Below are 14,036 nucleotides of genomic sequence, written 5' to 3' on the forward strand. Positions count from 1 at the left end.
GGGGGGGGGGAAGAGAGGAGGAAGTCGGTGAACCTCGCGCCCCCGGCCCCTTCAGGTAGGTAAGGAGTAGCGCGGGCGCTCAACGCGCGCCAAGTTTAGAGTCTCTGGGTCTCGGGCAGCCTTAGACGCGGGCGGCGGCCGGCGCTTCACAATGAGCGTGTATGAAACGCGAGGGGAGGAGCCCAAGGCGGCCGAGAGGAAGATCCGGTGGCCACGCCCACGCCGCCGGCGTCACGTCAGGATTCTTCCGCTGTGGTGTGAGGTGTACGTCATAGCGTAAAGCTCTTCCGCCAAGAAAAAGACATCCCTCCCCCCCTCCCCACACACACACCGGTAGCTGTTCACGTAGCCAGGTAGCGGGCCTCCAGAGCAGGGAGTCCCTTCACTGTATCTGCTGTACGTAAAAGATTAGTGAGCATTGGAGTGATCAGTTTGAACGTGCTCATCCTGCCACACAGATGTGTGTCCATTTCTGAATTAAGTTCCCGCGGCTCTTACATCTAAATTGTGGCTTGACCACGCGTGACACTGAGCCCTCCACAAGGTAGCATTGCCAGGCGCCGGTGGCTCACGTGTATAACCCTCGCCACTCAGGGAGCTGAGATCTGAGGATGGCCGTTCTGCCAACCCCGGGCAGAAAAGTCAAGGAGACTCTTCTTACCTCCAAAAAACTACTTCGAAAAAGAGTAGAGCACTAGCCTTGAGCACAAAGGCTCAGGAACAGCACCCCGGCCGTCAGTTCAAGCTCCAGCCCAGCCCAAAAAAAAAAAAAAAGGCAGTAAGTTGGATGCCAGTGGCTTATGCTTGTAATCCTAGCTACTCAGGAGACTCAGAATTGAGGATCATTATTTGAAGCCAGCCTTGGGAGGAATGTCCATGAGGCTCTTATCTCCAATTAACCACCTAGAAAGCCAGAAGTAGAACTGTGGCTCCCATGGTATAGCACCAGCTTTGAACAACAACAACAAAAAAGGCTGGGGATGGGGTGTACTGGGAATGTGGCTTAGTGGTAGAGTGCTTGCCTAGCATTCATGAAGCCCTAGGTTCCATTCCTCAGTACCACATAAACAGAAAAAGCTGTGAGTGTTGCTGTGGCTCAAGTGGTAGAGGGCTAGTCTTGAGCAAAAGAAGCTCAGGGACAGTGCCTAGGCCCAGAGTTCAAGCCCCAGGACTGTCCATTATAGGTGACTCACACATATAATCCAAGCTATTCAAGCCAGCTTAGATCTTAAGGCTGGGGCTCAAAGCCAACCCTAGCAGGGAAGTCTTTGGAACTCTAGTCTCTACTTAACCACCAGAAAACCGGAAGCAGAGGTGTGGCTCAAACTAGCCTTGAGGAAAAGTGCTCACAGACAGCACTCAGGCACTGAGTTCAAGCCCCAAGGCTGACAAAAAAAAAAAATCTAAGGGACAGGGCCCAGGCCCTGGGTTTTTAGCCCCAGTACAGGCAAATGCACATACCAGTACACTCTCTCTCTCTCTCACACACACACACACACACACACAGCTGAGAGTAGCTTAAGTGGTAGAGTGCTTGACTAGCATTTGTAAGGCCCTAGGTCCAATTACCAGTACCCCTCCCCACTCTACCCCCCCCAAAAAAAAACCCCACAGTTTTACAATGAAGGAAATCATTTAAAGCAGATGGAATCTTAGCTGCTCAGGCGGCTGAGATCTGGAAGACAGATTAAAAGCCAGCCTGTGCAGTAAGCTGAAGCTGCAGTGGACTCCCTTTCCGACAACAGACCTTGTCCTTCCTCCACACTGCCTGCCCAGCTGTCCTTAATTCCAGAAAATTCCCTCTTGGTTCTCTACTTTTCCATTCTTCAAGCTCAAGTGTCAATTCTTCCAAGTGTCTTTTGTTACTGACTCCTTTGAGCCTCCAAAGCACATTTAAAATTAGCCAAGGGATTAGGGGTGGCTAGAGAATATGGTTAGCATGCCTGAGGCCCTGGCTCAATCCTCAGCATAAATACGAGACAACCTGCGGGTAGTGCATACCTGTATGTAGTCCCAGCTCTTTGTGAGGCTTGTTCAAAGCAAGCCTAAGTATTATAGCAAGACTATCAGCTGGGCACTGGTGGCTCACGCCTGTAATCCCAACTACTTAGGAGGCAGTGATCTGAGGATCGTGGTTCAAAGCCAGCCTGGGCAGGAAAGTCCGTGAAACTCTTATCTCCAATAAACCACCAGAAAACTGGAAGTGGCTCAAGCAGTAGAGTGCTCGCCTTGAGCTGAAGAGCTGAGGGACAGCGCCCAGGCCCAGAGTTCAAGCCCCACAACCGACCAAAAAAAAAAAAAAAAAAGACTTTAGCAATACTGGAGTTTGGACTCAGGATCTTGAGCTCAGGGCCATCATTTAGACCACACTTCCAGCTTTCTGTTAAGTTTGGAGATGGAGTCTCAAGATCTTTTCCCATGCATCAAGCCTGGGACAATTTGAGCCACAAAATAACAGTAATAAAATGGAAGAATCTATTCTTCCATACTATTGATAGACACACATACATACATACACAAAAAAGAAACATGGCTGAGGGAGTAGTTCAGTAGCACAACACTCTGCTGGCATGCACAAGAGTACTTAATCCTCACACTACAAAAACTGATTTAAAACCTACACACAAGTTAGCCAGGCACCAGTGGCTCACACCTGTCATCCTAATTACTGAGGAGGCTAAGATCTAAGAATCAGCCAGCCTGGATAAAAAAGTCCAAGAGACCAAAAAAGGTAGGCTGGAGGTGTGATGTCAGTTGGAGAATGCCAGCCTAGCAAGCCCTGAGCTCAAATCCTAAGACTGCTATAAGCAAGAAAGCCAAAACAAGCAGAGAAAAGGCTAGAGACTCATGATGACCAACAGCCAAACCTCATTACATGGTCTGAAGGAACACATTACCTTGTTAAAAGCAAACTGGAGAAAGGGGGGAATCCAGACTCTGTTTCAGGCAACAATGATTCCAGCTTTTGTCTCTTACTGGCTTTGTGTGTGCACAGATGTGTACATACACATAGGTACAGGTACTGGGACTTGAACTCAAAGCCTGGAGTTCTCTCTTGGCTTTTTTTTTGGGGGGGTCCAGTCATGGGGCCTGAACTCTGGGCCTGGGCGCTGTCCCTCAGCTCTTCAGCTCAAGGCTAGTGCTCTACCACTTGAGCCACAGCGCCACTTCCGGCTTTTTTCTTTTTGCTTATGTGGTGCTGAGGAATGGAACCCAGGACCTCATGCGTGCAAGGCAAGCGCTCTACCACTGAGCCACCTTCCCAGCCCTTATGGGGCTTGAACTCTGGGCCTGAGTGTTGTCCCTCAGCTCTTCAGCTCAAGGCTAGCACACTACCACTTAAGCCACAGCACCACTTCTGGTTTTCTGGTGGTTTATTGGAGATAAGAGTCTCATGGACTTTCCTGCCTGGGCTGGCTTTGAACCGAGATCCTCAGATCTCAGCCTCCTAAGTAGCTAGGATTACAGGCGTGAGCCACCAGCGCCCGGCTTGGGATTTCTCGTTTTTGTCAGTACTCAAGTTTGAATTCAGGGCCTTGCAGTCACTGGGCAGGCACTGTGTCCCTTGAGCCACACATCCCCAGCCTAAGGATGTGATTTTAAATATGGACCTCCAAGCCATTGTTCTCAACCATCACCTTTCCTTAGTACCTTCTGTGCCACCAATATGGATCCTAGGAGCCAGCTGCTTCAAGCCTTCACTGCAACAAGGTGAGACCACCACCATCCTATTCCCCTTTGGTGGCAAACCGTATCCCTTCCTGAGTATAGCAGCTCTTTTGCCAGAAGAAGTATCTAGCTTTATCTTCCTCCCAATGGACTTGCAGACACAAATCTCCATAGCTTCATCCCTCTGGGGCAAAGTAAGTGAAAGAGCAGCAGAACACTAGGATCATTTATCTCTTTAGGGTTCTCAGAAATCATCTCAATTTCTTTGGGCAACTTTTCATCAAATATTTCTTCACATTATACTATGACTTGTCACTCCTAAATGTCTTCTATGTTTAACTTTCCCCGTCCCCTATGCACAGCCTCAAAGATCCATGTCAGTTTGTTCCACAAAATCCAAACCTACTCCTTCCAAGGATTTCTCCAGTGCTACAAAAACACATATACCAAAATTCTCTAATGACTCCTCCCCCCCTCCCGCCCCGCCCCACATCCCTTTGCACTTTCCTGGCTTTGAATTTCAGCATCCACATACCCTATGTTCTTCCTCTATCTCCAGGAGCCCACAGGAGAGAGGCCCCAGGAGAGGCTCTAGGAAGCTCCAGTCAAGTGACAACAGGGATAATGATTCCAGCTCTTCTCACTTGAGTTCAACTGCCAGTATCATCAAAATAGACAATCGTGGAAGTGGCGCTGTAGCTCAAGTGGTAGAGCGCTAGCCTTGAGCTGAAGAGCTGAGGGACAGCGCCCAGGCCCAGAGTTCAAGTCCCACAACTGACAAAACAAAAAAAATAGACAAACGTTTCTTTACAGGTTAGGAGGGTGGCTCATGCCTATAATCCCAGCTACTCAGGACGCAGAGACAAATGATTGTAAGTTTGAGGCCAGCCAGAGCAAGAGTTAGTGGGACTATATCTCAAAAACAAAATGCTGTAGGGCACTGGCGACTCACCCCTATAATCCTAGCTACTCAGGAAGCTGAGAACTAAGGATCACAGTTCAAAGCCAGCCCAGGCAGGAAAGTCCATGAGTCTCTTATTTCCAATTTACCACCAGAAAACCAGACATGGCACTGTGGCTCAAGTGGTAGAGCACTAGCCTTGAGCTGAAGAGCTCAGGGACAGTGTCCAGGCTCAGAGTTCAAGCTGCACAACAAAACAAAAAAATAAAATGCTTTGGGCTAGGGTCATAGACTTAAGTGCATAAAGCCTTGGGTTCAATCCCAGTACTGGGAAAAGAATGTTTAAAGTTACTTTTTAGCAGCATAAGATATAGATATAGTAAATATATTTAAATAATATAGATATTTATATTGATAAAATGTAGTATATTATTTTGCCTTCTAATTTTAGGTTGATGAGTTTTTTCTTTTTGGTTATGGGGATTGGACTCAGGGCCTGGGCTTCTTCCATGAGCTCTCTTGCTCAAGGTCAGCACTCTACCATTTTGAGCCACAGTACCACTTTCAGTTTTCTGGTGGTTAAGTGGAGATGAGTCTCACAGACTTTCCTTACCTGGGTTGGTTCTGAACCATGATCCTCAGATCTCAGCCTCCTGATTAGCTAGGATTACAGGCATGAGCCACTGGTGCCCAGCAACTTTGATTATTTTTCAGGCAGGGTCTCAAATTGCCCAGGGCAAGCTTTGAATCATGATCCTCCTACCTCCACCTCTGAGATCATAGACCCGAACTAGTACATTTGGCCTATTTGCTGAAATGGGGTCTTGCTAACTTTTGACCTCAGCTAGCCTCAAACTACGATCCTCTCAGGCTCTGCCTCCTGAGATTACAGGTATGCACCACATCCAGCCAATTTTTCTCTTTTTTTCTTTTTGGTGCCAATACTAGTGCTTGAACTCAGAGACCTTTAGCTTTTTTCCCCCTTCAAAGCTGGTGCTATCACTTGGACTTAAGCTCCACTTCCCCCTTTTTGCTCGTTAATTGGCGATAAGTCTCATGGACTTTCCTGCCCAGGCTGGCTTCAAACTGAGACCCTCAAATCACTAGCCACCTGAGTAGGAAGTATTAAAGGTGTGAGCTTCGGGCACCCAACTGTTGAGTTTATTTATTAGCTCTAGTAAGTATGTGTGTGGATGGAGTTTTTAGTATTTTCTGCATACATTATCATATCACCTTTTAGTCAGAACCACTATCTGCTAAAAGCATAAACATAAAAGGAAAAGAAGACAGGCTCTCACGCTATGTTTTCTGGATCTTTTTTTTTTTTTTGGTTGGTTGGTTGTGGGGCCTGAACTCTGGGCCTGGGTGCCGTCCCTCAGCTCTTCAGCTCAAGGCTAGCACCCTACCACTTGAGCTACAGCGCCACTTCCAGCTTTTTCTGCTTATGTGGTGCTTGAGGAATGGAACCCAGGGCCTCATGCATGCAAGGCAAGCGCTCTACCACTGAGCCACCTTCCCAGCCCCTGTTCTCTGGCTCTTTTATGGCATTTAAGGTGTTCCTGTGGTCATGTGTGCAGGAACTAACAAGAAAGGTGACGTTGTAGACATCAGTGCAGTAGACACTATTCCAAACATGTTTCCATGGCAACTGTATAAAGTTATGAAGCATGAAACTAGCAAACTAAGGCAAGGCTCTTGCCAAAAAATTAATGTATATATTAAGTATATTAAATACCTAAGTGCCAAATGGATTCTTGAAACTTGTAAAGGAAAATGATAAGAAAAAGAAGGATATCTCAGTTGGGTGCTAGTGGCTCACACTTGTAATCCTAGCTACTCAGGAGGCTGAGCTCTGAGGATTGCAGTTCAAAGTCAGCCCAGGGAAGAAACGAGTGAGACGTATCTCCAATAACCACCAAAAAGCTAGACGTGGAGCTGTGGCTCAAGTGTTAGCCTTGAGCAAAAGCAGCTCAGGGACAGTGCCCAGACCCTGAGTTTAAGCCCCAGGACATCCTTCTGAAGAAAAAAAAAAAAAAGACAGGCACTGGTGGCTCATGCCTGTTAGCTACTAGGAGGCTGATATCTGAGGATTATTACTTGAAGCCAGCCCCAGCAGGAAAACCTGTGAGGCTTTTTTTTTTCTCCAATTCATCACCAAAAAGCTGTAAGTGGAGCTGTGGCTCAAGAGTGCTAGCCTTGAGCAGGAAGCTCAGGGACAGTGACAAGAACCGACACAGAAAACAAAAGGGTAGGCCCGGCGCTCGTGGCTCATGCCTATAATCCTAGCTACTCAGGAGGCTGAGATTTGAGGATCACAGTTCAAAGCCAGCCTGGACAGGAAAGTCCGTGAGACTCTTTATCTCCAATAACTAGTAGAAAACCAGAAATGGAGCTATGGTTCAAGTGGTAGAGCACTGGCCTTGAGCTGAAGAGCCCAAGGACAGTGCCCAAGCCCAGAGTTCGAGCCTCATGACCAACAAAAAATAAAAAGAAAGAAAGGGTATCTCTTTGGGTTCAAAGGAACCATAGCCTAGATAGGCCTGGGGGAAAAGCAAAGATCTCAAAAATAATGAGAGCAGGGGACTGGGAAGGTGGCTCAGTGGTAGAGTGCTTGCCTTGCATGCATGAGGTCCTGGGTTTGATTCCTCAGCACCATATAAGCAGAAAAAGCCAGAAGTGGTGCTGTGGCTCAAGTGGTAGAGCACTAGCCTTGAGCTGAAGAGCTGAGGGACAGTGCCCAGGCTTAGGGTTCAGGTCCCACGACCGGCAAAAAACAAAACAAAAGGAAAAACAAAAAACCCAGAGCGCTGCCCGGCATTGGTGGCTTGCATCTATGATCCTAGCTCTTTAAGAGGCTAAGACCTAGAGAATCTTAAGTTTGAAGGTAGCTCAGATAGAAAAATCTGAAAGACTATTTCCAATTAACTAACAAAATGCTAGGCTGAAGGCATGACTTAAATGTTAGATTAACAGCCATGAGCAAGAAGCTAGAGCTAGAGCTTAAGGCCATGAGTTCAAGCCCTGGTATTAATACACACACACACACACACAGAAAAGTGAACTGGAGATGTGGCTCAACCTGTAGAGCACCTACAATTAGTCTCCCTTCTCTGCCTATGTATGTATGGCACTGTGGCTCAAAGTGGTAGAATGCTAGTCTTGACCAAAAAGAGCTCAGGGACAGAGCCCAGGCCCTAAGTTCAAGCCCCAGGACCAAAAAAAGTATAAGCCTCTCTGGGCACCTGTGGCTCACACCTGTAATCTAGTTATTCAGGAGGCTAAGACCTGGAGGATTGAGGTTCAAAACTTTTATCTGTAATCTATTGAATAGTCTGTTCTGGAAAACATCCTATTTGTAATTGAGATGTGGAATGTGTATCCCATTGTTATTTGGCAGAATGTGCTATACATGTCAAATCAGTTAAATATGAATTCAGCTGAATCTTGTGTTTTTATGTAATTATGTAATTTTATATAATTAGGTGCATGAATGTCTTGCTATGTCTTGTTCATGGACTAAAAATTCTGTTAACACAAGCCAGTACTAGACTTTAAATTCAGGTTTAAATTGGGTTCTCCCAAGCGTTTTTCTGGCACTCTACCACTTGAGCCATAGCTGCACTTCTGTACTTCTAGCTTTTTTTTTTTTTTTGGCGGGGGGGTCCGGTCATGGGGCCTGAACTCCGGGCCTGGGCACTGTCCCTCAGCTCTTCAGCTCAAGGCTAGCACTCTACAAGCCACAGCGCCACTTCTGGCTTTTTTCTTTTTGTTTATAGGGTGCTGAGGAATCGAACCCAGGGCCTCGAGCATGCAAGGCAAGCGCTCTACCACTGAGCCATCTTCCCAGTCCCCTTTTTTTGTGGTTTTTTGGAGATAAAAAGTTCCTCAGATTTGTTTCCCTGGGCTGGAATGCTTTTTTTTTTTTTTTTTTTGGGTCCGGTCATGGGGCCTGAACTCTGGGCCTGGGCGCTGTCACTCAGCTCTTCAGCTCAAGGCTAGCGCTCTATCACTTGAGCCACAGTGCCACTTCCGGCTTTTTTCTTTTTGCTTATGTGGTACTACTGAGGAATTGAACCCAGGGCCTCAGGCATGCAAGGCAAGCGCTCTACCACTGAGCCACCTTTCCAGCTGGAACCCTTTTTTTTTTTTGGGTCCGGTCATGGGGCCTGAGCTCTGGGCCTGGGCGCTGTCCCTCAGCTCTTCAGCTCAAGGCTCTACCACTTAAGCCACAGTGCCACTTCCGGCATTTTCTGTGTACATGGTGCTGAGGAATCGAACCTAGGGCCTCATGCATGCAAGCCACCTTCCCAGCCCCTCCGTAGGCTTTTTCTATTCACTGGCACTTAGTAACTTGAGCCATACCTCCAATCCAGTGGTGTGTGCCACTAGCATCCAGTGTCCCTATTTTTGTTGTTGGTCAGTTGTGGGACTTGAACTCTGGACCTGGGCACTGCCCCTCAGCTCTTCAGCTCAAGGCGAGCATTCTAGCACTTGAGCCACAGCAACACTTCTGGTTTCCTAGTGGTTTATTGAAGAAGAGTCTCACAGACTTTCCTGCCCGGGCTGGCTTTGAACTGCGATCCTCAGATTTCAGCCTCCTGAGTAGCTAGGATTATAGGCATGAGCCACCTGAGCCCGGCTGCAGCCTGCTTTTGAGATAGGATTTTGCTCATGCTGGCCTCAAACTTTCAATCTTTCTGCCTCAGCCTTCTGAATGCTGAGACTTCAGGTGCATGTCAATGTGCTGTTCTGCTAATTAAACCATTTATGTTCCCCAGACTCAGTATTTCAAGTGACTTATAGTCAAATTTTCTGATTCCTCCTTCTGCCTGTGCAAATTTGCCTTTGAATTCCCCCAGGAAAATTTTCATTTCAGTTGAAGCCTAGAATGGAGACTAGATCTTGTGCTGGCTCCCTGTTTAACCTCACCTGATTCTTTTAAGTACTATAAGTTTGGAAGTCAGTTCTCAAAAGGACTTCAGGCAGCTACTCCTGTAGTCTTTGATGCAGTATGTCAGCACCTGCATGTGGTCAAACCAGTGAGGAGAATAAAAGCCCCTTGGAGTCAGGATCAGACGTGCACCACCAGGCCCAGGAGCTATGGGAATGCATGACTGGTCTGGGAACACCCGTCTATCCCCTGTATGAGCTCCTTCTATTCAGCTTCCCAGCATGGTCGGCTTTGGAGTTTTCCATCATCTGACTCAACCAGCTTCGATTTTTTTTTTTTTGGGGGTCGGTTGTGGGGCTTGAACTGGGCATTGGCCCTCAGCTCTTCAGCTCAAGGCTAGCACTCTACCATTTGAGCCACAGTGCCACATATGGCTTTTTCTGCTTATGTGGTGCTAAGAAATCGAACCCAGAGCCTCATTCATGCAAGGCAAGCGTTCTACCACTGAGCCAGCTACCCAGCCCCCAGCTGTGATTTTTTTTGAATAAAGTCATTTTCCTTGCTGAAACACCTTGTCTCTTGACCTAATTGTCCAGCAAGTCACCTTGGGTCTGGCAGTGCTGTCATTGCAAATTTCACTTCCTGAATTTCTCTTTGGTTTCTTTTCAGGTGGATTTTCTTTCTTTCTTGAACTTTTTTTTTTTTTTTCCCCAGGTACTCAGGGCCTCACGCTCTCTTGGCTTTTGAGCCACACAGCTCTATTTCCAGCCTTTTGCTGGTTAATTGGAGCTAACTCTCACAGACTTTTCTGCCTGGGCTGGCTTTGAACCACAATTCTCAGATCTCAACCTCCTAAAAGGCTGAGATTACAGGTGTGAGAAACAAACTGGTGCCCTGTTCCTATTTTTTGTTGTTGATAATCTCTTTTTTCATGTTGTTAGAAAATACTAGCTTCAGGGATCTGATCCCCAGCAAAACACACACATTAATACTAGCTTTCCTTTTTTTTTTTTTGGGTCCGGTCGTGGGGCCCGAACTCTGGGCCTGGGTGCTGTCCCTCAGCTCTTCAGCTCAAGGCTAGTGCTCTACCATTGAGCCACGGCGCCATTTCCGGCTTTTTTCTTTTTTTTTGCTTATGTGGTGCTGAGGAACTGAACCCAGGGCCTCGAGCATGCAAGGCAAGTGCTCTACCACTGAGCCACCTTCCCAGCCCTACTAGCTTTATTTGACTTTATCCACTTCTTGTTTTTTTCCTGGCTGGCCTGTTGCTTAGCCCAATCTAGCCTCAAAACGCCAGAACCTTTTGCCTCAGTCTCAGTGCTAGGATTATAGATCCTTTAGTTTTTTCATCATGCTTGAGAGTTATTTTAAGCTCTTGCTTAGTAGGTTCTTCATCTGGTCTTTTTTTTTTGGGGGGGTGAGTGGGAATAAGGCTGGTCCTAGGGCTTGAACTGAGGCCTGGGCACTGTCCCTGAGCCTCTTTGTGCTCAAGGAGAGTGCTCTACCACTCGAACCACAATGCCACTTCCCCAGCTTGCTTTGTTCAGTGATCCTCAGATCTTAGCCTCCTGAGTAGCTAGGATTACATGAGTAATCTTACCCTTACCTATCATTTACTCCACTTTTAATTGTTCTAGACTCTTTAGATTAATCTTAAATTAGGCCCTCCTGTCTTCCTTTCTCTCTGCTTTTTTGTTCCTTCAGATCTCTAATAGTAGTTCCTGTAATGCCAGAATTAAAGTGTCCAGCCATCTGGTCTTTTTTTTTCTGGTCGGTTGTGGGGCTTGAACTTTGGGCCTGGGTGCTGTCCCTGAGTTATTCTGCTCAAGGCTAGTGCTCAGATCTCAGCCTCCTGAGTAGCTAGGATTACAGGTGTGAGCCACTGGTACCCAGCTGGTCTTTAAGAGTTCTGTTGCCTTACTTTTTTTTCCCCTGTATGACTGAGCTATTCCTATTCTTTAAAATTTTTTTTATTTTTTCCAGTCCTGGAGCTTGAACTCAGGGCCTGGGCACTGTCCCTGAGCCACTCTGCTCAAGGCTAGCACTCTACCACTTGAGGCATAGTGGCTTTTCCTGTTTATGTAGTAGTGAGGAATGGAACCCAGGGCTTCATACATACTAGGCAAGCACTACCACTAATCCACATTCCCAGCTCAAGTATTTATTCTTATTAAGTAGTTGAACAGAGGGGTCCATTTCTAGAAGTCAATGGATCTTGATCAACATCAACCCTTTTATTGTTCTCTCCCATCATTCCCCATTCCATTCTTACCCTCTAGTTCTGTAGTTCAAGTTTTATATAATGTACATTGAATATCACTGTATTTGTTCACTTTTCCTGTGTGCCCCCTCCCCCTCAACATGTTTCAGTTTCCTGGTATACTCCCCCACCCTACCCCACCCCCACTTGTAGTGCTTGAACTCAGGGCCTGGGCACTGTCCCTGAGCTTCTTTTGCTCAAGGCTAGCACTCTCTATCACTTGAGCCACGCACCACTTCAGCTTTTTCTGTTTATGTAATACTGAGTAATTGAACCCAGGGCTTCATGCATGGTAGGCAAGCACTTTACCACTAAGCCACATCCCCAGTCCCACAATATTCATTTTGTTAAATGGTTTTGTTAGTTATTCAAAGGGGTTACACCATTGGACTCCTCCCCTATCTGGCCCTTTAGTCATTTTGTGTGTATATGCATATAAACTTATGTGTTTTTATGTATGTCTGTATTTGGGTTTAATTTCTACATAGGAAAGAAACCATGTACCTATTTGTTTCTCTGACTCGTACTTATTTCACTGAATGCAATTTTTTTCTAGGACCACCCATTTCTCTGTAAATGCCACAACAGTATTCTAAGAGATAAGTAAAATCTTATTGCATATATGTAATCACATTTTCTTGTTCCACTCATATGTTATAGGGCGTTTGTTCCTTTATGGAGTACTAGGGCTCCTAAAAAGCACTTTTACTACCAAGCCATGCCCTGATTTTTGGGGGTTATTTGATTTGGATCTGGGCCTGATACACTACGCTATCATGCCTAGCTGTTTGTTCAGAAAGGGTCTCTCAGACTTCTTTCCTGCCCTAGCTGGCCTCGAACTACAATCCTGTCTTAGCCTCCCAAGTCGCTTAGATTACAAGGGTAAGCCACTGCTACCTGGCAACCATTCCTATTTCTTTGCATAAGTAACGATTTTTCTTTAAAAACAGGGCAGTAAAGTCCCCATGAGACTCATCTCCAATTAACCACTCAAAAAACTGGAAGTAGCTCTGTGGTTCAAAGAGGTACAGCACTAGCCTTGAGCAAAAGGGCTTAGGTATAGCACCAGCCCTGAGTTCAAGCCCCATGACCGACAAAAAAAAAACCCCAAAAACCTTTAATGTTAATTCTGAAAATCAGATTCCTCAGTCTCTAGGACTGCTTGTTTTCTAAGACTGATTACTGGTTTCTGAACACTAAGCACAGAAGCAGCCATTTTTTTCTTGGCCTAATGTTACAGGAACACAGCAGCCCACCCATCGCAGGCTGGTCCAGCACAGCATCTGTAGGACAGCTGCTTTTCTTTTCTAGTTAATGTTGGCCATCTCCCCATCAAGGATCAGCCTGAGATGTGTGCCTTTGAGGTCTCAAGACATGCTTGGTAACTTTATCATTTTCTCCATATATGTGGTCCTAGTCTTTAATGTCTAGCTTCCCAAAGAAAAATGAAAGATACTGGGCTGTTTAAATCCTCTGGAAGTGCTTAAGTTAGAGGAATGGGATGTACATTTGTGTGGGCAACTCTAGTTAAGTGGTATCAGGATCTGGGGTATGACTCAGTACTTGCCTCACACTCATTCAGTCCAGTACAGCACCAGAAACAAAGAATAAAACAATCATCACGGGCTGGAAAGGTGGCTCAGTGGTAGAGCGCTTGTTTTGCATGCATGGGTTCGATTCCTCAGCACCACATAAGCAAAAAGAAAAAAAGCTGGAAGTGGTGCTGTGGCTCAAGTGGTAGAGCACTAGCCTTGAGCTGAAGAGCTGAGTGACAGCGCCCGGGCCCAGAATTCAGGCCCCACAACCGGACCCAAAACACAAAACAAAAAGAAACAGTCATCAGGAGACAGATCCCCCTATTTGCAGGGTGTGTGGCTCTTTCTAGTGTCTATACTGGCAGCCACAAGCTGCTCCTCAGGACACTGCCCCCTTCCCACCCCCCCTCGCCCCCAGAGCTGCCCAACAGGGGGTAGGCAGGGAGAATGAGAGCTGAAACTGACCATCCAAGTTCTGCCAGCATGATTGCTGTCTAGGTGAGGGGAGAAATTCAGAAGGCTTCACACCTCATTTTAATTCTTGCAAGTGAAAGATCTGTATTAACTGTTCCTGAATGTCTAGCAAAATTCAGTGCGAAGCCATGGGGCCTGGGTTTTCTTTGTATGAAGTTTTTTTTTTCCCTCCTCAATTTAAAAAATTAGTAATATAGTCTTTTCTTGTCATGGGTCTTTTCAGTTGTTAGTTGGTCCTAGGGCTTGAACTCAGGGTCTGGGTGCTGTCTCTGAGCTACTTTTGCTTAAGGCTAGCACTTTACCATT

The sequence above is a fragment of the Dipodomys ordii genome, unplaced genomic scaffold (assembly GCF_000151885.1).
Source record: "Dipodomys ordii isolate 6190 unplaced genomic scaffold, Dord_2.0 Scaffold14, whole genome shotgun sequence".
Lineage (NCBI taxonomy): Eukaryota > Metazoa > Chordata > Mammalia > Rodentia > Heteromyidae > Dipodomys > Dipodomys ordii.